The following is a 24,044-nucleotide window of genomic DNA, read 5'->3' on the forward strand; positions in this document are numbered from 1 at the left end:
AGGGCTTGTCCAAGGGTATGCAATATGAATTCGGTAATAAGGAGCACCAGGTGCCTGATGGCTGGAGTTGGAGGAGGCATCAGAGGTGCTAAGACCTATAAGCAGGTAGTAGAGAAGGGACACAGTTCTGAAGCGACAGTCATGAGGAAAGAGTCAAGTGTTCAAAGCCTTCATCTTATGAGGAAAGGTCAGCCATGGAGGGAATTTAAAGGCTGACAGAGGCAGGTGTGAATTTCAGAAAGATGATTGTGGTGGCCACGTGCATGGTGGCCTGGAAAGAACAGATTCCAATGCACTAGGAGACTGTAGCCTCTTGAACACATTTCCCTATAGAAGGGAAAGTAGAGGTGGGAGAGGCTGAATACCCAGATTTAAGGGGCAATGGAGGCTGACTCTTAAGAGGAGTTCACCCATAATGCAAATACTTCCCCATTTCTAAAATCTTAGCACCATAGTGCAGAGATTGCCAAATTATGCTCCAAGGATCCCAAGATTTCTGTGGTGGGAGTGACCCAACAGAGGAAAAGACCAAAACAGCAGGGAAACCTGTTCCTGACACCTAAGTACTTTATACTTTGGGGTCTAGAAGACTGAACTTGCAAAGAGATCCTACAGAAAAAGGGTGACAACGACCAGCCGAGAGACTGTGAGCTCCTAATCTTATTTCCTGTGTATACTTACATGAGCTCTTTCTTCTTGCTTCTTAAGCATCATTTCTCATGTAATACACTTCCATGGCTGGCTACAGGGGAGACTTGGTCAGCCTATAGCTTGAAGCAACACCCGCCCCAGAAGATGTCTGGGTACTCTTGGGTGGATCCTCACTGTCAGGGTACTTGGAGCTGTGCCCAGCCACAATCCTTTGTTTGCAGAAGAGTACAGAGGTCCTTTGGGAAAGAACCTGAACCCAAAGGGTGAGACGGATGAAATCAGGCAACAGGGTTGAAGATCAGCATATGTTGGAATAAGTCTAGCAGGAGTATCAGACATACAAGAAAGAGTAGGAAATACTCTGGAGTTAGTAGTTATAGGTAAGAACTTTCTCAATGAAACCCCAGCAGCACAGCAACTAAGAGATAGCATAGATAAATGGGACCTCATAAAACTAAAAAGCTTCTGTTCATCAAAAGAAATGGTCTCTAAACTGAAGAGAACACCCACAGAGTGGGAGAAAATATTTGCCAATTATACATCAGACAAAGGACTGATAACCAGAATATACAGGGAACTTAAAAAACTAAATTCTCCCAAAACTAATGAACCAATAAAGAAATGAGCATGTGAACTAAACAGAACTTTCTCAAAAGAAGAAATTCAAATGGCCAGAAAACACATGAAAAAATGCTCACCATCTCTAGCAATAAAGGAAATGCAAATTAAAACCACACTAAGATTCCACCTCACCCCTGTTAGAATAGCCATCATCAGCAACACCACCAACAACAGGTGTTGGCGAGGATGCGGGGAAAAAGGAACCCTCTTACACTGTTGGTGGGAATGTAGACTAGTACAACCACTCTGGAAAAAAATTTGGAGGCTACTCAAAAAGCTGGACATCGATCTACCATTTGATCCAGCAATACCACTCTTGGGGATATACCCAAAAGACTGTTACTCCAGAGGCACCTGCACATCCATGTTTATTGCGGCACTATTCACAATAGCCAAGTTATGGAAACAGCCAAGATGCCCCACCACTGACGAATGGATTAAGAAAATGTGGTATCTATACACAATGGAATTTTATGCAGCCATGAAGAAGAACGAAATGTTATCATTCGCTGGTAAATGGATGGAATTGGAGAACATCATTCTGAGTGAGGTTAGCCTGGCTCAAAAGACCAAAAATCGTATGTTCTCCCTCATATGTGGACATTAGATCAAGGGCAAACACAACAAGGGGATTGGACTATGAGCACATGATAAAAGCGAGAGCACACAAGGGAGGGGTGAGGATAAGTAAGACACCTAAAAAACTAGCTAGCATTTGTTGCCCTTAATGCAGAGAAACTAAAGCAGATACCTTAAAGCAACTGAGGCCAATAGGAAAAGGGGACCAGGAACTAGAGAAAAGGTTAGATTAAAAAGAATTAACCTAGAAGGTAACACCCATGCACAGGAAATCAATGTGAGTCAATGCCCTGTATAGCTATCCTTATCTCAACCAGCAAAAACCCTTGTTCCTTCCTATTATTGCTTATACTCTCTCTACAACAAAATTAGAGATAAGGGCAAAATAGTTTCTGCTGGGTATTGAGGGGGGGAGCGGGAGGGGGTGGAGTGGGTGGTAAGGGAGGGGGTGGCGGCAGGGGGGAGAAATGAACCAAGCCTTGTATGCACATATGAATAATAAAAGAAAAATGAAAAAAAAAAAAAAGGAGTATCAGACACAGTGGCAAGGCTCCAGTGTCCAAGGGTTAGGCCTAGACCCCACCCACTCAAGCCCAGCTCCCCTCTCCCCTGTATCACATGGGGCTCCGTCAGCTCTGCTGTGCACCATTCTGCAAGATGGATGTAAGAAGAATAAGACGTTGTCCCAATGGCCATAGGGGAGGGACAGTGTCCAAATGCAGAAAAGGAGAAAGTCTGAGTAGGTAAACATCAGCAGAAACCAGGAGCTGACCTAAATTAGAACCCACAAACTTCTGGAGGTTATGAGATCGGTGTAAGTATCATAAAAACAGGCCCTTAGAAAAATTTATACACTACTGGGTGGAAACTAACATGGAATTCAGGGTTGTCACTGGGGATGTGAGTTTTACTCATTAGCTGGGGAATCTCAGTTTATATTGAAGACTCAAAAATGACAAACTAATGTGGGCTGGATTTGTCAACCCGACTGGGTGAATTAGTTACTGCTTACAACAGTGTATTTAAACCTTTAAAAAGAACGAGTGCATTCTTTATTCTAAGAAAATCTTATTCCGAAGTCTGATGTGTAACAAATGAACAAGAGTGGGTTGTCAGGTCCAGTAGAGCTGGGAGCTGTGGGCTACACCTGGACTTGGGGGATATACCTGTTCAAATTCTCCCTCCTAGCCACAGACTCAGCTATCCACCATCATTAAGGACTTCTCATTCTAAGATACAAAAAATCCTAACTAGAGCTCTTTAACGTGCAGATGGAAGGGTTTCCTGACTTTGTATAGGTTCCAAGAGGAAAGTTCTCTAAGAAAGAAATGATCATTAGCAAAATCAACTAGATCAGCTCATGCTTGCCTTTATGCTTTGGGCTGAAGTGATTTGTTTAGTTGCTTCCCATCTTAGTTCATTTCTTTTCATTCATTGCAGCCGACTGTAAGAGGCAGCACTCTTTAAGTGTGTATGAATTACATGTGTTTTGAAAAAGCTAAAGTTTGACTGTAATAATGAATATGTGCAATCATTTCTGACTCAGGATACAGAGCACAAATGGAATGTGGGTGCTTTAAATAACTCTCTCCACATTATCTCATTTTTATACTGGGCAAAGAGAAATTATTTTCCTCTCCCATATCCAATTCCATCAGCAATCCTATCTAAATCCAAATGCTTCCCAGATCTGTTTCAACTCCAGTGCTCCCATCTCACCCCCCTCTGCTCCCATCTCCACTACTCGCTGTCATATTGGCTTCATGATGCTCAGCCTTCCTTCCTTCCTGACACCCCCTTCTCCTTAGAGCAACCAGGATCCTCTTAAGAAAACACAAAACCTGCCACTTCCCTGCACAGACCCTACAGTGACTGCCTATTGCACTTAGAAGGAAATCTGATTCCTTACTAGGCCTACACAGGCCTGCAGAGTTTGCACCTGTCCACTCACCTCTGGGAACAGCCTGTCTACTCACCACCTCTCTTCTTATTCTATGTTCACGACTCCCCCTGTTCTTTGAACATGCCAGGCCTTTTCTGAACTCAGGCAGGGCCCTTGCATTCCCCTTTTGCCTTGCCTTGGGATACTTCTTGGGGTGGACCTTCTCAGGACTGGCTCATTCTCATCCTTTAGGTCACAAGTGAAACATCAGACCTCAGGGAACCCTACCCCGAGCACCCAATCAACATGAGTTCACTGTGTGCACGTGTGTTTGTATTTACCAGTTTACTGTCTGTCTCACCCACTATATATACATGCTCCAAGACAAAAAAGAACATGAACACTACTTTCCCAAACCCTACAATAAATGCAGCGCTTACACCAGACACCCAGTAAATGCTTGTTGAATGGGTGACTACCATTTATAACACTACAACCCACGGGATTTCTCAGGGCATTTTAAAGGCCTATGATTTTTATTCATATTTTTGCTAAATTATTACAAAATGAACAAACGAAGAGACTAAATATACTTAGCACTGAAATTTTAAGATTCCCTCTGATTAATTTCATGAACAACAGTCCTTCCAAACGCTGTAGGTACCATAGAAAAGTGATTATATATTAAGTGAGATTTAGAACACACATTTAAGATCTGTGTTAAAGGAATTATAGGGATCTCTGAATACAACATAACACATAATTCAGGTTTATCAAGATTTTCTGTGGATCTTATAGCAATCTGCTTAATGAGCCAGCTAGCCATTCTTAAAATATGCTACTAGAAAACTTTTCCAGCAACTAGACCACATTTATTTTTCCAACGAAAACAAGAGAAAAACAATACTGCTAACACACTATTGGTCACTGTAACCTATGTAACCTATAGATACTACCACATCTTGCATCAATTATAACTTTCTAGTCTGTAATTGGTAGGATGGAATTTTCCATAGTCAGAATGAATTCTGAACACATTTGTAAAGACAACTGGTCTTTATGACACGGGTACTTTGTGGCTAACAAGTTCTTTGCTATGTTCTGCCCTATTACATTTACCAAAAAAAGGAGTAAATATGGTTTATTTTTCCTTCATTTTCTCACAAACATCCATGTAAGTATAGTCCTGGTGGAGCATCTGTCAAATCTAGGATAATTCAGATAATACCAAGCACAGTACCTCGGGCCGAGCGAGCATTCAACGAATTTGTGCTAAGTGCGCTTACAATGTGGAAAGACATGAAACTATTACAATGCCAAGCAAACTTTGGTTTTAAGAGCATTTAACTTTTAAAGCAGGTCAGTGAAAATCTGGACTTTTCATATAAGGTACTTTGTTGGGTCATCAGCACTAGAAGAAAGAGAAATTATCGGGGTGGATGGGGCAGGTGAGGGGTTAAAAGATGGGTCCCCCTACAGTAGAGGTGGCGAGAGCATGGTGAGCATGAAGTAGCACGCTGAGCCGGGGGAGCAGTGGGCTTGTGGCTCTGCTGGAGCAGGCGAGATGCAGAGAGAGGCTGAGGCTGGATCCCGAGAGAGGATAACACCTCATACCTGATGATCATGCGGTCACCACACGACACGCTCGTGTTAGAAAACTGCTCTTGCGTAAATGCGGAGAATGGATTGGTGATGACTATCTTCGCTCACACAGTTGTCAAGGAGGACCTGATGCGACAGGTGGAAATCCGGCAGACGCCAACTTGCTCTGTCTCATCACATTTTCACTCTTTAAACCCCTCTATTTTTCCTTCCAACTTCTGGCCGATTACTTTAGCTGGAATTATTTCTACAAAATCCTCTCACACAATTCATCCTTTCAAAAATATCAGAATCCTTATTATATATCAAATACCTTTAGGAGAGTTCCTGTCCCAGTTCTACTCCTGCCCCCCATACCTACAAACAAGTATTTCAGCAATAAAGCCCTGTCTTTTATGAATGCCATTCTTATCCTTTCAGTTATTAGCTCAAGTTCACCGCACTCCCAACTTTTCCTATGAGGGAGGACGACACAACTCTTACGATGTGATTTTCATGCCCTCCAGAGCTTTCTAAAAGATACCTACTAATAAGGCAAATACAAACTTAATTCATTTCATCTTAAAGTACTTCATACTCTTCACACAACTGGGTAAGAAAAGGAACGTCATAATATTCCCAAGTGAATCACAACACAATAAATGACAACCTGAAAGGTGCCACATTCATCTTCTACGTGTGCCTTCCTTAAATGGTCATTTCCTCCCAAGCCTGCATTCATTATCAGTCGTCCTAGTTCCCCATTTGCTTTAAGTACTATTTTTCACTGTAAATGTAAATTAATTTATACTTTGGGTTGAAGAGTTCTCTCTGACCCTAGTGAAGTTCATGTTCCAAAACAAGCTAGTTACAAATGCAGTTCTAAAACTGTCCTAGTTTATAACGGGGGAATCGACAATCAGAAAGCATTCAGGGAATATGTTGATAAGAACCTAGTCTCTTAAAATAAAACACAATTACCCAATCTGTGCCTGTTTTCTCGTCTGTAAAATGAAGATTTGGATGAAATAATTTCAAAGATTTCTTCAGACTCCAAAGTTCCATGATCCTCTCTGTATGCAGTAGAATTTTGGCAGAAAATCCTAATATAGTACTCACGTCTAGCTCTATTTCCATGTTTGGGGAAAGCTATTTTAAGCTCATCCGATATGAAGAAGTAGGCTTTAATTTTTACCGAAATGGCTAAGTACATTGGCTATTAATCTTTTTCCCACATAGTGAAGGCCTCATAATTTACTCAATCTAATTCAAAGTCTTACTCAGCTTACTCAGGACTAACATGTGCCTTTTTTTGTTGTTGTTCTCTGCACTGCCAAAATTAACACTGAAGTTAAAATTACGGATGCCAGTAAAATTACCACATGGAGCAGATACTGTGTGACTCCTCATAAAAGCAGTGAAATGTGTCTGTAAACTGCTCCGAGGCCACAGAGACGATACAACTCTATTACTTTCCACGAACTATTCACAGCACTACTAACTTGCCAAGTTTTATCTCAGATGCCCCTGGGCTTGGGGAAATCCTATGCTCTCTGGGGTTACACTTAAAGAAACAACTTCTCTCACACACAGCATCAGACAAGTCTTGTGTTTTACAACTTAATTCAATTTATTAACCCCAATTTTGTGTATAAATGCTGCTTCGTTCTTCTAACAGAACTTTCTGGAAGACCACAGCACCCTTACATGGAGGCCAGGGCACATGGCTCCCATTAGCTCACATACTCGGTTCCTTTAAGCCAGATTGCTGTACTTGACTTTCAAAAGTTTGTATTTGAAATCTGAAAGAAAAATCAGCATTGAAAAAGGCACTTTTACCAGCTTACTGTGCATTTGCTTTAAATGCTCCTGACATCAAAACTTTAGGGCTAGGTGCTTCCATTCCACAGGTAATGGAAGAAAGCACGACATGAAAAAAAAGACTTTTAGAATATTTAGAAATTCTAACCATTTCTAAGATTCCCAAATGCTTTATTTCAACACTTGATGGTTCTCTTAAATAAAGTCCTAAGTTACTGTTTGAACAAAATTATTTTAATTCAAAAGAGAATAGGAGGTTACTATTAAAAATACTGAAGCTGTTTCCTTACTATGACTTACAAAGCATCTTCTAATGAGAACTGAGTTAAGAACAGTCATGGTGGCTTATGGCACATACAGCAAAATGAGTTGATGACCCCTCATGACAGCTAAATCTTATCAGTCTGTCTAATGTGGAGTTGCAGCCAGGCGAAGGGTCAAATCAATTGGTCCATTTTCTTACAGAAGAATCCACCATCCTCCCAGTCAGTTATACCAGTCATTACTTTTGATACTGAACTTTGAATACCCATGACAAACTGTCATACAATAAGAAGAGACAGAAGTCAGAAACAGTAGAGAAGCAGGTGGAAAAAGGCAAAGTTCAGCAATGGCTGAGAACTCCCAGGCTAGGGATACACCCTCATCACCCCCAGCAATGATCACTGACATCTCTGATCACAACATCCAACACTTTTGAGGCACTCAGCTATTGCAGCTGAAGAGCTGGGTAGAAATATGAACCACAGACCGACTACATGCTTCAGTACTTTAAATCTTCACAATCCAACCCAATGCCACTACACGGGTGGTATGTGTGAGGAACTACGGAATAAAACCTAGCAGAGTGCTATTTACATAGCAGGCTCTCAACCGTTTACTGAATGAAATGGTCCTAAACATAGACAAGACGAGGCAAGGCCCTGCTATCTGCCAGGATGCTTTCAACGCCAGCTACCTTGCTCTCTAGTCCTTCAGCCAGAATTAAGTTAAAGGCATTTAGCACCTGGAATAAAAGTCATGATAAAAATACCAATCCTAGCTGACAACAATTAATAAAATCTCTGATACTATGCAATCTGTAAGCCACCTAGATAACAAGAGTTCCTTTGGAATATAGTCTTCCTTTTCTTCATAGTGAGTGCTTCCAGAAGAAGCAGAGTCTAAATTTCTATTTTCTGTCATCACATACTTCTCTCCCTTTCTACTTCCTCATACAGCAGAACCCATCCTGACAACAGAGACATATTCCATGCTCCAGTTTCTACTGATGACATTTCTCAACTATAATTTAATAAAGCAGCCTGACATCTCCAGGGCCATTCTCTTCCCCTCGTTGTAAGTTAGAATCCCATTGCTGCTTCTGTTTTCGCAGTCACTGTATTCTTGCTTCATCTGTTAGGTACCATGACTATACTATGACTGATTTCTGTGACACAAATTGCAATAGAACAAGGTCTAATTAAACACAGTTCAAATGTGTAGATTGACAGTTCTCAAAATACAACAAAATTTTACTCAATGACTGGTAGAGTCCCCCACAAATAAACAACCAACCATCCCTTCCAACTACCATGGAGGCTGTAATGAAAGAATTGTGTGAGACTTCACAGGTAGGAAAGATGTAAAGCAGATCAGCACATACACACACAGAAAACTTCCAACTTAACGGTACTTCCAAAGTACCATTAAGTAACTTTTCTTTCCTAAATTTGGCATTCCAACGTCTTAAAGCACACGGGAAATGTGCACTACAGTAGGGACTGTAGAAGGAGAAAGGCACTAGAAGATGGGACACAGCATTACAGAGAGTTACAAGGACAGCAAAGAAAGCTGGCCTGCTTTAAAATCTTGGCTGGGCCAATCTTTCACCTATAAGAATAAAGAACACTCGGCACTTAAGAAAGAACTCGTAGTATACAAAACAATGATAGAAGGAATTATGTGATTTCTGATGGGACCTGGGGTGCTCACTGACATTATGGCTATCTCTTCTTAGAAAATGTTCTATAGGATTTAAAGAAAAAATGTGTCTTTCACAATACTTGCAGAATTTAGCACTCTCCTTTCCTTAGGAGAGCTTGTCCAAAAACACTCAAGCAAACCATCAACTGTTCATACTGAAAATCCTCACGTTCACATCTGTTCTTAATGTTTGTTCTTTTTTTTTTAGTGTTTGTTCTTATAAGCAGCGTAAGGCAGCTTTCCTGGTTGTTGCTACATCTCCTGAGGTTTACATTAGCACTAATCTGCACTACGAAGATCCTTTTTTTAAAAAAATTTTTTTTTAATTTTTTAAACCAACACATATTTGTACATATTTATGGGGTACATTATGATAATTTGGTACATGCATTTACAATGTGTAATGATCCAATCAGGGTAATTATCATTTCCAGCTCCTCGAACATTTATCATTTCTGTATGTTGTGAAATGTTGCCTCTTCCAGTTATTTTGAAATTCATCATAAGTTGTTATAGATTACAGTTACCCTATTATGCTATAGAACATCAGAACTAATTCTCCTTCTAACTATATTTTGGTACCCACTGTCTAAGCTAACTTCTCCCCTCCTCAGTCTCCAGTGACCACTATTACTTTCTCTTCTTCTATGAGCACCATTTTCTTTCAGCTTTGACAAATACGTGAGAACATACAGTATTTGTCTTTTTGTGTCTGGCTTGCTTATTTCACTTATGATGTCCTCCTGTTCCATCAAAATGAACAAAACAGATCATTCTAACCCTCTGTGACAAATTAATGCTTTTCAACTCCTTCCTTCTTAATCAACAATTTACTAAGTACTTTCCATGCACAGGGAATAGCTAGGAGATGTAAATGTAGAAAAAGGCATAAATATTGACCCCTGGCTTTAGCGAGCTTACAATTTAGTTGGGAAAACAAGATATAAATATGTAAAAATATAAGCAATTATAAAATACTCACATTAGTGTTCAAAACATCCTTTGAAGAGCTACACCAAGAAAATAACATGAATGACAAGCAAATTGATTCTATAATGGGGGTCATCAAAGACTAAGAAATGACCTCCCGTTTGGGGTAATCTCTCCCATTGGGAAAACTGATGTGGGAGAGAGATTCTGAACAGGGTCTTTATGAATGAGTAGATTTGGTGAGGTAAGGGGCTATTACACAATCATATTCTTAACAAACCATGTTTGTGTTTTCTAACCAAACACACTTTTTGAAACTGATTCAACATTCTCAGTTTTGCTTTAAATAATGATACAAAGTGCCAGGAACAGAGACATCCTTGACGAAGAAGAAAGGAGACATGGTTTCTTTTCTTCTGTGAACAGGTGGGCTATGAGGATGGATGTGACCACGAGAGAGAAGGCGATCCAAAGGTTTTATCTAATACAGAGTTTGCATTATTTTAAAATGTTCCAATTATTCTTATAACTTACAAAAAAGATTCAATGCTTGCAGAAGTATCTTTAATAAACAGCAGTGCTAAAGCTACACATTTGGGGAGGTGGCAAAACCATGTTTTCAGATAAGACGTGTTTTACTTTGGCAATGTAGCATGGACTATACTTTTGAGAAAAAACATTTGCCATTTCATCAAAACAAACAAACAAAATTTTTGTGTGAAAAGCCCATGGATGTTGTAAAGAAAACAGCCCCATCAAAATCAGACTCCTAAAGCAGACTCCAATGAAATATGCTCACTTCCTTAGTAGGTCATAGCTGCCTCAAAATGATGTTAGTCTTGGAACCAGTCCCTGGGCATATAAATCAGGCTTTCTTGGGTTTTAGTGTCTTGCATGTAGGATCACAGGCCAAGTAACACACAAAATTTCAAGGGCTATATATTAATTGCGAGGAAAAAAGTTCCAATAATATTTACTGAATGCCTCCATTGGAGGAGCAAGAGATACACAGCTGATGGAAATGTGAGGCACCTTAATTATTTCCTATCTTCAAATCCTACAGCTGCTGACTTTTCGGCTCTGATGGGATGGTGACTCATGCTGGGGGAGCTGCATGCCATGGGCAGCCTCCCTGGAGTGGGAGGACTGTAACTGCAAGACCGCATTTCACCCTCATCATAGGTGTTGCAGACATTTTACCATATTTCTTTGCACACAATTCTTGAAATAAAAGCAGGGGAAACCTACCTGGTCCTTTCTGGACTGGCTCCATCCCCCAGGTAGCTTTGATGCTAAAGCTTGGTGCGTGCTGGGGGGGGTTGCATCCAAGTGCAAGAAGGAGCCAGTAACAGAAATGGACATCCTAGAATCTGTAATAAGAAGAAGGAGTAGACTTTCGAGTAACAATATACTAAAAGAGCATTTCAGATCAGTTACTGGAGTCCAGGGGAACATGAGGGGAATCTGGTGCTTTACCTTGGTAGGTCCACTTTTTATAAGAACAGGCTTCAGAACTCTCAGCATTTCTTAAAATTCAGGGCTTGAGAAACTGGCACAAGCGCAGTTCAAAACCTGGCAAAATGCACCTAAACAAGGCTTTGTGAATGTGCTTTGCTGGTAACAATGTCAGGAAGGGAAAAACCCCAGAAGGAATCCTCTTCCAATCGTTCATTCTCGGTTCACGGAGAGCTGGAATCCTGATCCTCCCAGCCCACGGATTACAGCCGCTCCACTGAGCCCCCTCCCACTGCAGTGCCTCGGGATTCTGCAGTGTCACTCCTCTTCTTGTTCTCTGCAAAGTGAAGTCATAGGGATGGATCAGCCAACCTGACTTCTCACTACCCTGCCCAGAATCCTTTGTGAGCTGAAATGAGTCATCGCTCCAAGAAAAGCCACAGCCTGTGTGTGTGTTCACAGCTCCTTTGTCTATGCGGGGACGAGACTCAGGGTCAGAACAGAGCCCAGGTGCAGGCTCCTCTCCAAGAGTGCCCTCCTCCCATGCATTCACCCAACTCATATTCTTTCTATCGTCCAAACAGTAAACAGGACACACACCTCCGGATGCTTGAAGGAAGAAAACACAGATTAAAATTGATCTAGTGTCCCACACTCAGCAGTCCGTAATTACAGATCTGACACATTTTTCTATTTTTTTTTTTTAAGGCTGGCTTTGCATCGCCATGAAGACGAATCTCTGTCGTGTGTGTAACAGGCAGTTCTACAGCACACTGGATCAAAGTTTAGCTGCAGTGAGCTATCTGTCATGAATTCAGTTGCCAAGCAAGTCTTTGCAAGCCCGGTCTCATTCCCGACACAGTGCTGTCAGGCTTGCAGCCGGCAGTGAGCAGCTCTGCGCTGCGTTAACGGCGGGCGGGCGTTGGGAATGAGGTCACTATGTCAGGAACTCGCTCTCAGCGTGAGCTTCTCTCGAGCTTACAACACAACTGGTAGGACTTTTTTTTTTAATGTTGCTGCTTCGTCTGTCTTTTTTCTTTTAATTCTGTGTCTAAGATCAGTAAGGCAAAACCAAAATCCACTATGTGTCTGTGTAAAAAATATCCTTTCATTGCACTATTTGTACCACGTTCAGGATTAACCCACAGAGTAACTCACGCATGTACACGTGTACGTGTTGTATGCACGCATACATGAAAGAACATACATACATGGAGGACCCTGTAGCAGCAGAAGCAGAGAGAAAACATTTAGTCTTTTATTTACAGTAGAAGAAACAACATAAACATCTCAAGAGGAAAAAAGTGGCGGCAAGAGGACAGAAGGCAGGAGTATCAGCAATCACATAAAACCCAGAGAAAAATGGAGTCAGGGAGGAAAAGAATAATCAAGAAAAAAGTGAGTTCTACTGTATCGGTAATAATACTGTCCAAACGCTCCCAAGCTAAGTAACATCCAAAGAGGCCCCCTCACTGTCTCACCTCGGGAACCAAGAAGACACCACCAATTATCCCAGCTCAGAAACCAGCTAGATCTGGGGAGCACAGATGCTTGTATATCCTCACAAATACAGCAGCTAGGCTCCCAGGAGCACAGAGGGGGAGGCACAGCCAAGAAGTATAAACACTTAAGGAAGCCCTCAGTGACGTGCTTCCAAGTCTCTCAGCTGGAAGGGTCCCAGGTGGGTCCCCAGGGTCCAGTGCCACCAGATCCTCTCATTATATAGCTCCTGTAACTCCTGTGATTCAGCTGTTTTCAAACACCTCCACCCATGGAGCTCAGCCCATCGCATGCTAGGCACACCATCTGGAGAGCCCCGATCAGCCTTAGCCTCTTTCAACGATTCCCATTCTGCCCTCGGGAAGCTGAAAACTCTCTTCTGTCAAGGCATTCAATAATTCTGAACAGCCATCTGGTCCCCATGTTGTGGGTGGTCTTTTCTCTGGTTGGTTATGGTTCTGGACACCTTGTAAGCACATAGACTATATATTCCTTTATTGGTTGACTGATATATTTGATTTGAATGTTATTAAATAAAACCTCTTCGGCACATTCCCCCACCTGACACTTTTGAAACCCTTTGCCTTTGTGGTTCCCTCTTTTACTGACCTGGTCTATCAAGTTCAATCTTGCTGCATTCTCCCTCACACCCCACTCCCACCCTAGTTCTGGACTCTGTGTGAGATAAGAATGTGGCAGGTTTTGACTAATGTGTGTCACTGTCAGACCCACACTAGTTGCTAAGAAACTAGGTCTCCTTTATGCATCTTAAAAAAAAAGGCTCATCAGTTATATCTTTTACACTTTATCAGAAATAGTTTGGTCTTCTCACAAGTCTGCACCTAGTGGTAAAAATAGACTATATTCTCAGAAGAGGCCCAGGCTGCACTGTCCTTCACTCTTATTTCACAAGCTGATGTATTTGTTCCCAAATATGGCTACTTTCTCAAGGTTCCTCTGATTCTTCTAAACAGAATGGGTGAGGGCAGTGATTCCAGAAGCTGAATGTGCATTCAAACCACCTTAGTTTGTTGAAAAATGAAGATGATGATTTACTAAGTATTTGTTGAATCATGAAGGTATGTATTTCTGCAGAGTTCCTAGGTTGTGCTGATCCCCAGGGATCTACAAGGAGGTAGCCAGGGACAGATACGGTAGCAGTGATTGCAAGCTCAGCAAAATGCAACAGTTTTATAGCATGGCTATAATCCCCAAGCTCCTTTTCAACAACTTAACAGGGAAAACTCAAACTTTCCAAATTGCATATAGATATAAATTTCATTTGGCTTTTGTTTTTCTCCAACGGAAATTTATACTTTGCTAAATTTGTCCAGAAACCAATAGACAGGAAATCTACACTTTTTCTGCTATCCAATTGTGAATAAAAATGATTTCTGAATTTAAAAAAGCAATAGTTTGGTCTTGAGTTTTCCTTTCCAATGTGTTATTTCCTCTATCATATGATATGCCCACAAGATCCACCTCAGCCTGTGGTCCAGCACCAGGGCCTCCAAGCAGCTCTAAGTTCATCAACTCTCTGAGTTTGGCTGGATCCTTAGTTATAAATCCACCAAAATCCATTTAATTTAGCTCACTTCTGCCAGGCATAGTCTAATCATTGTAGGATCAGAAAGTATACCTCATAAGCACTTCAAAAATGTGATATAACCAAGCAACAAATGTGTTCAAAATTAAGATCTAAATAGAGGTTTCTTTAGCCCTGACAATTTAAGACCCTCTGGGGAAGCTCTGAGTCATTGTATCCTGTCTTGACAGTTACAGACTCCAATTTGTTCTATGATGTATGAAAGGTTAAGCAGGTAGATAAAGAAAAAAAGAACCGGAATATCCAAAGGAAAGGGATGGAAACTGTAAATAAAAAGGTATTCCAATTTTTAAATATGTGAACATGTATGTTTCCAGCTCTATGTGGGCCTTTTCTGCTCATGTACAGAAATAGCTGACCTCATGGGGGTCTTGTAAGGTAAGTACTGTTATGATTCCTATTTTTAAAAAAGATAAATTGCCTTCCTCAAGGCTGCACAGTTAACAAGTGTAGGTAAAAGTTTTAGAGCCTACACTTTTAAGTTAAATTGAAGCCAGCTGCTTACTTGGAACATGGGACCAATGTGGTTAAGGTCACAAGTTAGGCCTCTTCAATAGCAGGTGCCTCTGTCCAGTTCTAGGATCTTTGACCACCCTCCGGCCTCTGCCAGCTGACTATAACCGACCATGTAAAAGAATAAAAAAGACCAGTCAAAACTAAAACCACAGCTCTTCTTACTGCTCTAGTAATAGTGTGATGGATTTTATGATGGCCATCCATTAGTCTCATCTCAGAAACACAGGCAAGAAAGGCACTCTGAAGTTTAGACAGCAGTGTCTAATTTGCAGTGTCTGATAGAGAGGGAAGGGCAAGAACCAACTGCAGCCATCACAAGAAGTCTTTCTCTTCCCCCTGCTTCCTGCTTCACTTAGTGACAGCTTCGGTGATAAAGATTTGCAAACATATAGAAGATCTCAGAGGTGATCTGCCCCGCTGATGAGGCATGTGCAGAGCCTGTGCCTGGCACTTGACTGGTTCCTTGGCGAAAGATTAAAGATTAAATCATAGCAGCACTTGGTGACGTAGTCATGTACAATCTTGACAACCACTCTGATGACTAATGCCACAGCACAGTCTTAGAGTTGCTGCACTTGAAAAAGCAGAAAACAATTAATATCCTCAAATCAATTTTAAAATATTTTTTGGGTGCCTAATTGCAACGCCCTAAAGTTACTTGGGGAATCTAAATATGCATAAGACAACATACATAATGCAGAGTACGAACACTGGTACACAAACTTTTTTAAGAAAAAATGAGATGGTTTCTACCTTTCTAGCTTTAAATGGGGATGGAGATGTAGCTCAATGGTACTGCACTTGCCTAGCATGAGCGAGGCCCTGGGTCAATATCCGGTGCAGAAAAAGAGGAGGAGCAAGAGTAGGAGTTTGAAAGGCACGATGGGAGATAAAATACTCACACGTAACAAATGCAAGGAACACAAGGTGGTATCTGTCAAAGAGCAGGAGCAGGCAGCAGGTGCGAGAATTAGGGAGAAAGGAACCGCAGGTGGAGCAGTCAGGAATGGCTAAAAGGGAAAGTCAAACTTGTCCTAGAATGTGAAGAGAAAGGACATCCCACAGAAGTCTGTGATGCCAAGATTCCCACCCTATGCAAGACATAGCAATAGGGTAGGAAAAACTCCTGATATGGAACAGTATTATACTAAACCTACCCTAGTTCAAGTCAACAAACGTTTATTTAGTATGACACGTAAGACATGATGCTTGCTGCTCAAGTCAGTAGAAAGATGAGTGAATTTCCACTCCTAGTCTTACAGTGTTGCATCAACTTCTGAGTCATTCAAGGCTGAGGCAGTGTGCCATGAGAACACAGATACGTAAAAGAGACATTACAGAAGCAGGGTGGGAACTGAGAAGTGCTCCAGGAAAGAAGAGCTACCTGAGGTGGGCTGTACAGGATAGGTAAGTAAAGGAGGAAGAGAAAACATAGGGATGTCTTCCCCGACAATGAGGCAGAATGAACAGAGATGATGTGGCTGGAATGTTCAAGAAGTTTCAGGGAATGGCTAGAGGTCTACCCAGCTTGGCTCAGATGGAATGATATGTATGAAGAAGACTGGCAAAGATAAAGCCTAAGGGATAGTCAGGACGGGATAAGCTTTTGAAGAACATTAAATTGGTGAAGAAAAGCATTATGATATTTTACAGAGTGATATTACTGATATTGAATGTTTAGGTTTCCTTGGCAATAGAGTATAGGATGCATCCAAAGAGAAAATAAGAGATAAGGAAATAGTCTATTGTGAGAGACTGAACAAGATAAAGAATGCTTAATCAGGAAAGAGAGAAGCAGAGAGATGTAAGAGACATTTTTTCTATTTCATGAAACTACTATCCAGAATTTCCAGCATGAAATATTAGGGTATCATCAGAAATGCATTCCAGGCTGGAGATGTAGCTCAGTGGAAGAGCACTGGTCTAGCATGCATGAGGCCCTGGATGAACTCAGGGCTTGTGGGAAGGGAAAGGAAAAAGGAAGGAAGGGAAATAAAGGGAGGAAGGGAAAGAGAGCGAGGGAGGGAGGGAGGGAGGGAGGAAGCGAGAGAGGGGGAGGGAGACACTTGACAGAAGAAAACCCGAGAGCCCAAATAAGGGAGCTGACCTGCTTAGGAGACAAAGAGAAGTAGTTAGCACCCAGATCTCTTGATTCTCATTGTGGATTACTCCACAACACCTGGTAAAATGTATTAAATTCCAAGGTTTCTCCAGATGTACTTTAGATAAGAAATTACAAGTTCAGTTATGCAGCTATCCAATTTTTCAAACCACAGTATGGTATAAATTATTTTTCTGCCCTCACTTCCTCTCATCCACGTCCAAAGAAGACAGGGAAGGAAAAGATGAAAGCAATAGTGAGAAAAATTAAAGGCCTATGAGTTTTCAGCTAAAAGGAACAAAATTTAAATGTTTTAATACTAAATGGTAAGGAAACTGTGGGAAATGGAAGAAATTAAATGTCACCCTTCTCCATGATAATTTTAACACAACAGTATTTGGATTTGTGGATTATTCGTTTCCAATACCTGAGTATATTTCAAATACTTCCACAGAGCATTTCCAACTATAGAGGAGAATTATGGGGTGTCTAAAGAACCCCGAAACATGCATGGTTAAGGTTCCATGTGAAGACTCCCCGAAATTCATTCAAGCTATGCATTCTACTCTGTAACAGATCAATGATTGTTGCAATAGTAAACAATTTTTAAGTGAATTTACATTGGACAACATTCAACAGGACTTTCCAAAATTTACAGGTGAACTGCCCCTTTATGGAGACTGTTCAGGACATTCACCTTAAGGTTATATAAACCAGCCAGTGCATGTTCTCAATCCCTGGAGGCAGATGTGCCCCCAATTTGGAAAGGGACAACTACACGTGAAAGTAGTATTTTCCAATTAGTTCTCAAAAGTACCTTGAGTATTTCTGTTGCTTTAAAGTAGACTATTATTGAGTCCTAGAGCTCTTTTAGCTGGAACTAGTTAAAGGTCAAAGAGCTGAGAGACTGAATTACTTTACCACTGGTTTATTTAATTGTGGCCAAGTTATCCTCTTGGTGGGCTGCATTCCTTCTCTGTAAAATGAAATTATGGGGGAAAATGAAGGTTGCAAAGGCTGCCATGTTTTTTAAAGATATCTATATAGCTAACCTCTGACCTCAAGGTGCTTCCAAGTGACTGAGGAATGAAAAGTAAACACACATGAAAAGAAGGTATCACAATACTTTCCCCCAAATAGCTGTGAATAAGAGGGGGAGTACTGCAGACCAAGTCCAGATAGAGTGTCAAATAAAGAAATACTGGCCAAGCACCTCCACTGCAAAGCTGAACTTGGCAAGCCCCAGTGGAATCTGTACTTCTTAGAGCCCAGTGGAGCCTAGAAAGGGTTAGCCACTCTCTGACCCATGCCTTGGGTGGCCTGGAGGTGCCTTTAGTACACTGCTATCCTGACATCTCAATACATCCTACAACTGATGCCTAACATCTACTCTGTCTTCATTTCCACTAGTTGAAATGAGAAGAGGTTCAGACTGTTGTGTTCATCACTATATTTTCAGCACCTAAGAACAGCCACAACCAGGAGCTCCACCTTGTCCATACAAAGTTTCACTTTCAGGTTTCAGTTATTCAGTCAACTGCAATCTGGAGCTAATAAATGGAAATTCCAGAAATAAATAACGCATAAGTTTTACACTGCACACTGTTCTGAGTAGCATGGTGATAGCTTATGTCATCCCACTCCATTACACCCAGGAAGTGAATCATCTCTGTGTGCAGGGTATCCACACTGTATACCCAACCAGCAAGTAAATCCCCTAGTGGCTGTATTAGACTGACTGCTTTGGTTTTGAGGTCTTGTGTTCAAATAATTCTTATTTCACTTAATAATGGCTCCAGCGAACAAGAGTAATTGTTTCTAGCAATTCAGACATGCTGAAGACAAGCCATAAAGTGCTTTTCGGTGAAAAGGTGAAAGAATACAACCTTTTTTTTTTTAACAATATGTCTTTTGAAAAACACATTAACTTTTACCAGTATACTGCTATAATTGTTGTATCCTACTATTAGTTATTGTTGATAATTTATTACTGTGTCTAACTTACAAATCAAGCCTTTTTGCAGGTATATATATGTACAAAAAATATAGTACATATAGGGTTTGGAATCGTCTAGGGTTTTCAGATGACCACTGGGGGTCTGGCAACGTATCTCCCAAGGTTAAAAAGAATCTACTACATCTGTTCACTTTAAAAAAACCATATTATTTGGTTTTTTCTGTGCCTTCATTATCACAAGCATCTACTTACTCACTGTTTCATCTCCACATTTCAACTTATGGAAGTTCGATCACACTTCTCTATTCATAAAATGTCTATAAAACTAGAAAAGAAACCATAAAATCCTGATGTCAAGAAATAAAAGTCATATTCTTTTATCTTTCGATGACAAATGGATGAAAATAATATAATTTCAGGCTAGGGAAGTGGTAGAAAGCTTGTTTAGCATGTGCAAGACCATGACTGTGATTCCCAGCACAGCAAAAAATAAATTTTTTTAAAAAACAAAAAGCTGGGCACGGTGGTGCCCCCCTGAAATCCCAGCACTGAGGAGGCTGAGGCAGGGGGACTGCTAATTCAAAGCTAGCCTGTGCATACAGCAAATCCTAAGTCAAAGAAAAGAAAATAACTGCCTTCCATCCATGACGAGGTTTTATCATGAATATAGCTAATTGTGTCAACTGCCTTTTCTGAGTCAATCTACGTATTTCCCTTTCTTTACCTGCTTCATGTGAATTATCAGACCTTGTATTTTCATTTTTATTCACTTCAAAATATTTTGTTGGGCTAGGGGTGTGATTCACGTGGTAGAGCACACACCTCAAAAGCGCAAAGCCAGGAGTTCAAACCCCATAATCCATAATATACAGTATTTCTCTGAGACTTCCTCTTTGATCCATGGATTATTTAGAAGGATAATCTAGTTCACTAGCATTTGAGATTTATCAGTTATCCCTCTTTTTTGATTTCAGTTAAATTCCATTAGAGAAATACTTTGGATGATCTCGAATCTTTTCATTGTTTTTAGGTTTCTTCTAGGGCTCAGGTTATCTTTAGGTCTTCGTTATCTTTGTGAGTGTTCCCTGAGGATTTGAAGGAGTATTCTGTGATCTGAGGGAGGAACATTTCAGAAAAGCCAAGGAGTTCAAGTTGTTTGATGGTATTGTTTAGTTTCTGTATGTCCTCACCGATTTGCTATCCACTTTCTCCCACTTACTGAAGGGAATCATGAAGAACTCAACTGAAATTGTCCATTTCTCCTTCATGTTGTGTGTACTTTGAGGCTCTGTTGTTAGGTACATATACTTTTTTGGCGGGGCGAGGTACTGGGATTTGAACTTAGGGCCTCACACTTGCTAGGCAGGCTAGCTTGAGCCACTCCGCCAGCCCCACACACTTTTTAAAATGTTTGCTATGTCATGCATTTTTCTTCATATAATGTTCCTTTTCATTCTTGGTAATTTTTTCTTACCTGGAGTCTTCTTGTTCTGACAATCATGGTCAGTCCAGCTTTCTTTTGGTGTTCATATGGTTCCCTTACTTAATAGTTAATGTCTGCTACACAGGCACCAGTGAAAACTCCATTAACGCTGTAATATTTACCTCCTATCATTATTCACATTTTAAAGAACTTAAGAAAAATCAACCATATTTCCCCATTGCCATTGTGCTTTTCCTTTATTCTTTTTTTTTATTATCATATTCTTGTTGTACTGGAAATACACTGTGACATTTACAAAAGTTCTTACAATATATCATATTGAATTCACCCTCTTCATCACTCTCCTTTCCTCCCCCCCATTCCAGGAATAGTTATAAAAGGTCTCATTTTTCCATTGTCGTATGACTGCACTTTTGATGTTGCAAGTTTTCCTGTTACAATTATCTGTCCATTGGTTTTTCTTTTAGAGCAAGTCCCCAAGTAGTGAGTTATTTAAGTTCTCTTTAATCTGATAATGTCATTATTTCACTTTCATATATGAAGGATGAGCTCATTAAATACTTCAAAAAAACTTTTTGGCAGTATTGGGCTCTAGACTCAGAACCTCACATTTGCTCGGCAGGCACCCTACCCTTCAGCTACACTTCCAGTCTTCTTATGCTTTAGTTATATTTTCAGATAGAGTTTCATGATTTTGCCCAGAGCCAGTCTCAGATAGTGATCCTCCTACCTGTACCTCCCATGTCGCTGGTATGACAGGTGTGTGCCTCCACGCCCAGCCTTTTCATTGAGATGTGAACTCATTAACTTTTTGCTCAGACTAACCTCAAACATAATCCTCCCAATCTCCACCTCCCAAGCAGCAGGAAATATAGGCATGAGCCTGGCCTTGGTAGTCTCTAATGATAAATGTGCAGCCACTGAACTTGTTGTATAACTTACTATGTATTATTTTTCTTTAATTGTTTTTGAGATTTTCCTCTTTCTGCTCTCAGCAGTGCATGATGGTCTAGTCTGGATTTCCTTGAGTTTATCCTGTTTAGATTTGTTCAGCTTCTTGAGTCAGAAAGTTTATGTCTTTTATAAAATTTAGTTTGGACTCATTATTTCTTCAAACAGCACTCCTTCTGGAACTGAGATGACCTAAATAGTGACCATTCTTGGTATTTACTCCACATACCTCTGATGCTGTTTACTTGCTTTTGCACTCTTCTTATCTCTGTTGGTGACACTGGACAATTTCTATTGGTCTATTGTCATATCACCTGGTTCTTCTATCTTCTCCACTGTGTTACTGAGGCCACTCATAAGCTTTAAGTTCTGGTTATTATATTCCAGTTCTAAAATCTTCAGTTGTTTCAGAAATACATCTTCTATTCCCACATTTCTGGGACTGTGATTATAATAACTGACTTAAAAGTCTTTGTCTGAAAATTCCAATATCTGTCCACCTCAGGATTTGCAATTGCTGAGTGTCTTTTCCCACAGGAATTGAGATTATCCTGGTTCTTCATAGCTGGTAATTCTGAATAATCATGGTTATGTTATGAGAACCAGTCTTGAAATACTGAAGACACTGTCGAATTTTTCTTTTTTTTTTTTTTTTTGGTGGTTACTAGGGTTTGAACTCAGGCCATCACACTTTGCTAAGAAGGCACTCAAGCCCCCAGCCCTTTATGCTTTTTTCAAATAGGGTCTCACATTTATGCCCCAGGGTGGCCTAGACCTTGATCCTTCAATTTATGCTTCCTGCATAGCTGGGATGACAGGTACATACAACACTACCGCCAGCTTTTTTGTTGGATGAGATGGGTCTCTCAAACTTTTTGCCCAGGCCGGCCTTGAACCTCAATTCTCCCCATCTATGCCTCCAGAGTAGCTAGAATTACAAGCATAAGCCCGGCTGAATGCATTGTTTTTTTTAAGCAGGTGGCCAACATAGGCTTCAATTTCTGAGCTACCACCTTCAAGTGTGAGTGGAATGTCAGATCACTGTTGAGAGCCTTTGCAAGGCTATCTGGATCTGTCCCACGTGTTCAGGATGCATTGGTCAGGGTGGGCCCAGCTGGTACTTAGCTCACATTTCAGCTCTCAGAGTGCTAGGAATGCTTCCAGTCTGATCAAACACGTGCGGCTTAGAAGCACATCCAGGCATTCTGACAACATTTTATGCAATAATGCTCTTGATCCTTCTGTGCTCTCCCTGACACTTTCCAGTTCCTGGGGGCCTCTTTCCTGGTCCAGAGGCTGGATGGGACTTTAGTTGTCTTGTTTGGCCACATACTTCTAGCAACTGCATCTCAGGCTGGTGCCAAAAGCAAAAGAAGCAATGGGAATGCACTGATTGGGACCACAGTTCCCCTCATCAGAAAAAAAGGCCTCCCCTCCCTTCACAGGCTCAGATGCCTGCCCAGCCTCTGCTGCTTCTGGGCCCCAGCAGGACAGACTGAGATTAGGGAAAGAAAGAACAAAAGAAGAAAATAAAATAAAACTGTGACTTGCCCAGATCACTTTGTGCTCAGGAATCTCCCTTCCTGCTCCCTGAATCAAAAACTGAAGATTTCTCTTGATGTTCTCTCTGTCCACACTAGTGTGCCAACTGGGCTTTGGGCTACCCTTGAGTTTACTCCAGGTGGAGGAACAGGATACACCAAACATATATGCTGCCTTCAAATTCTCTTCTTTTCCCATGTGTCTGGCACCACCTGCTTTTCAGAGTCCTTTCAGGTTTAGGGCTGCACCCAGGAGGGAGGGAGGGTACAGCGTGCTGGTTCCATCCTGCTCAGAAGCAGAATCCAGAATTAGTTTTTATCACTTAAAATAGCACTGTTAATAGAAGAAAGTATGTTCACTTTCATCTTTGTTATCATTTTAGAAAGACTTACTTTTATGTTAGGGCTGATACAGCTGATTTTTTTAATAAGTTTTATTTCAGTCTCACAAAGATTCCAAGAAAGTGAATCACTTTCCAAACATTTTCCACATAACAAACACTTCTTTCCCCACCTCTGTGACATGTTTAACTCAAAGTCACCTGTGACTCTGGCCTCTTTGGCACAAAATGTTCTTTTGTGTTACTAACGAGAGGCTAAGCTGACTGACAGTAGTACCGACCTTCCTTTCCCCAAGTCCACCCTCTGGCACAAGTACTAATGAGCTTTGTCATCAGCAGTCGATGGACCAGGAGAAATGAGGCACCACACTACCCACAAACCAGATCATTAGCGTCAGATATAATTATGGAGTTCACTGATTTCCCTTTTGACTCTCTCTCTTTTATCTACATAGCACAGAGAGAAGTGATAGGTGTTTCCAAAGACTCTCTGCTTAGCTCTGGCCAAGGCCATTACAACTGGGAGGAGAAACACAGAGCGGCCAGGACATTGCCCCAAGAATGTGCAGCCCTTCTCTTTTTACTTCAGATGGTGGTTATTT

At 41.0% G+C, this 24,044-nt stretch overlaps 1 protein-coding gene across 9 annotated transcripts in view; it reads right to left on the minus strand.

Annotated features, from left to right (window-relative positions):
- Stox2 (storkhead box 2) overlaps positions 1 to 24,044 on the minus strand; it is a 200,823-nt gene that overhangs the window by 15,725 nt on the left and 161,054 nt on the right. The window lies entirely within an intron of this gene.

This window comes from Castor canadensis, chromosome 14 (genome assembly GCF_047511655.1).
Source record: "Castor canadensis chromosome 14, mCasCan1.hap1v2, whole genome shotgun sequence".
Lineage (NCBI taxonomy): Eukaryota > Metazoa > Chordata > Mammalia > Rodentia > Castoridae > Castor > Castor canadensis.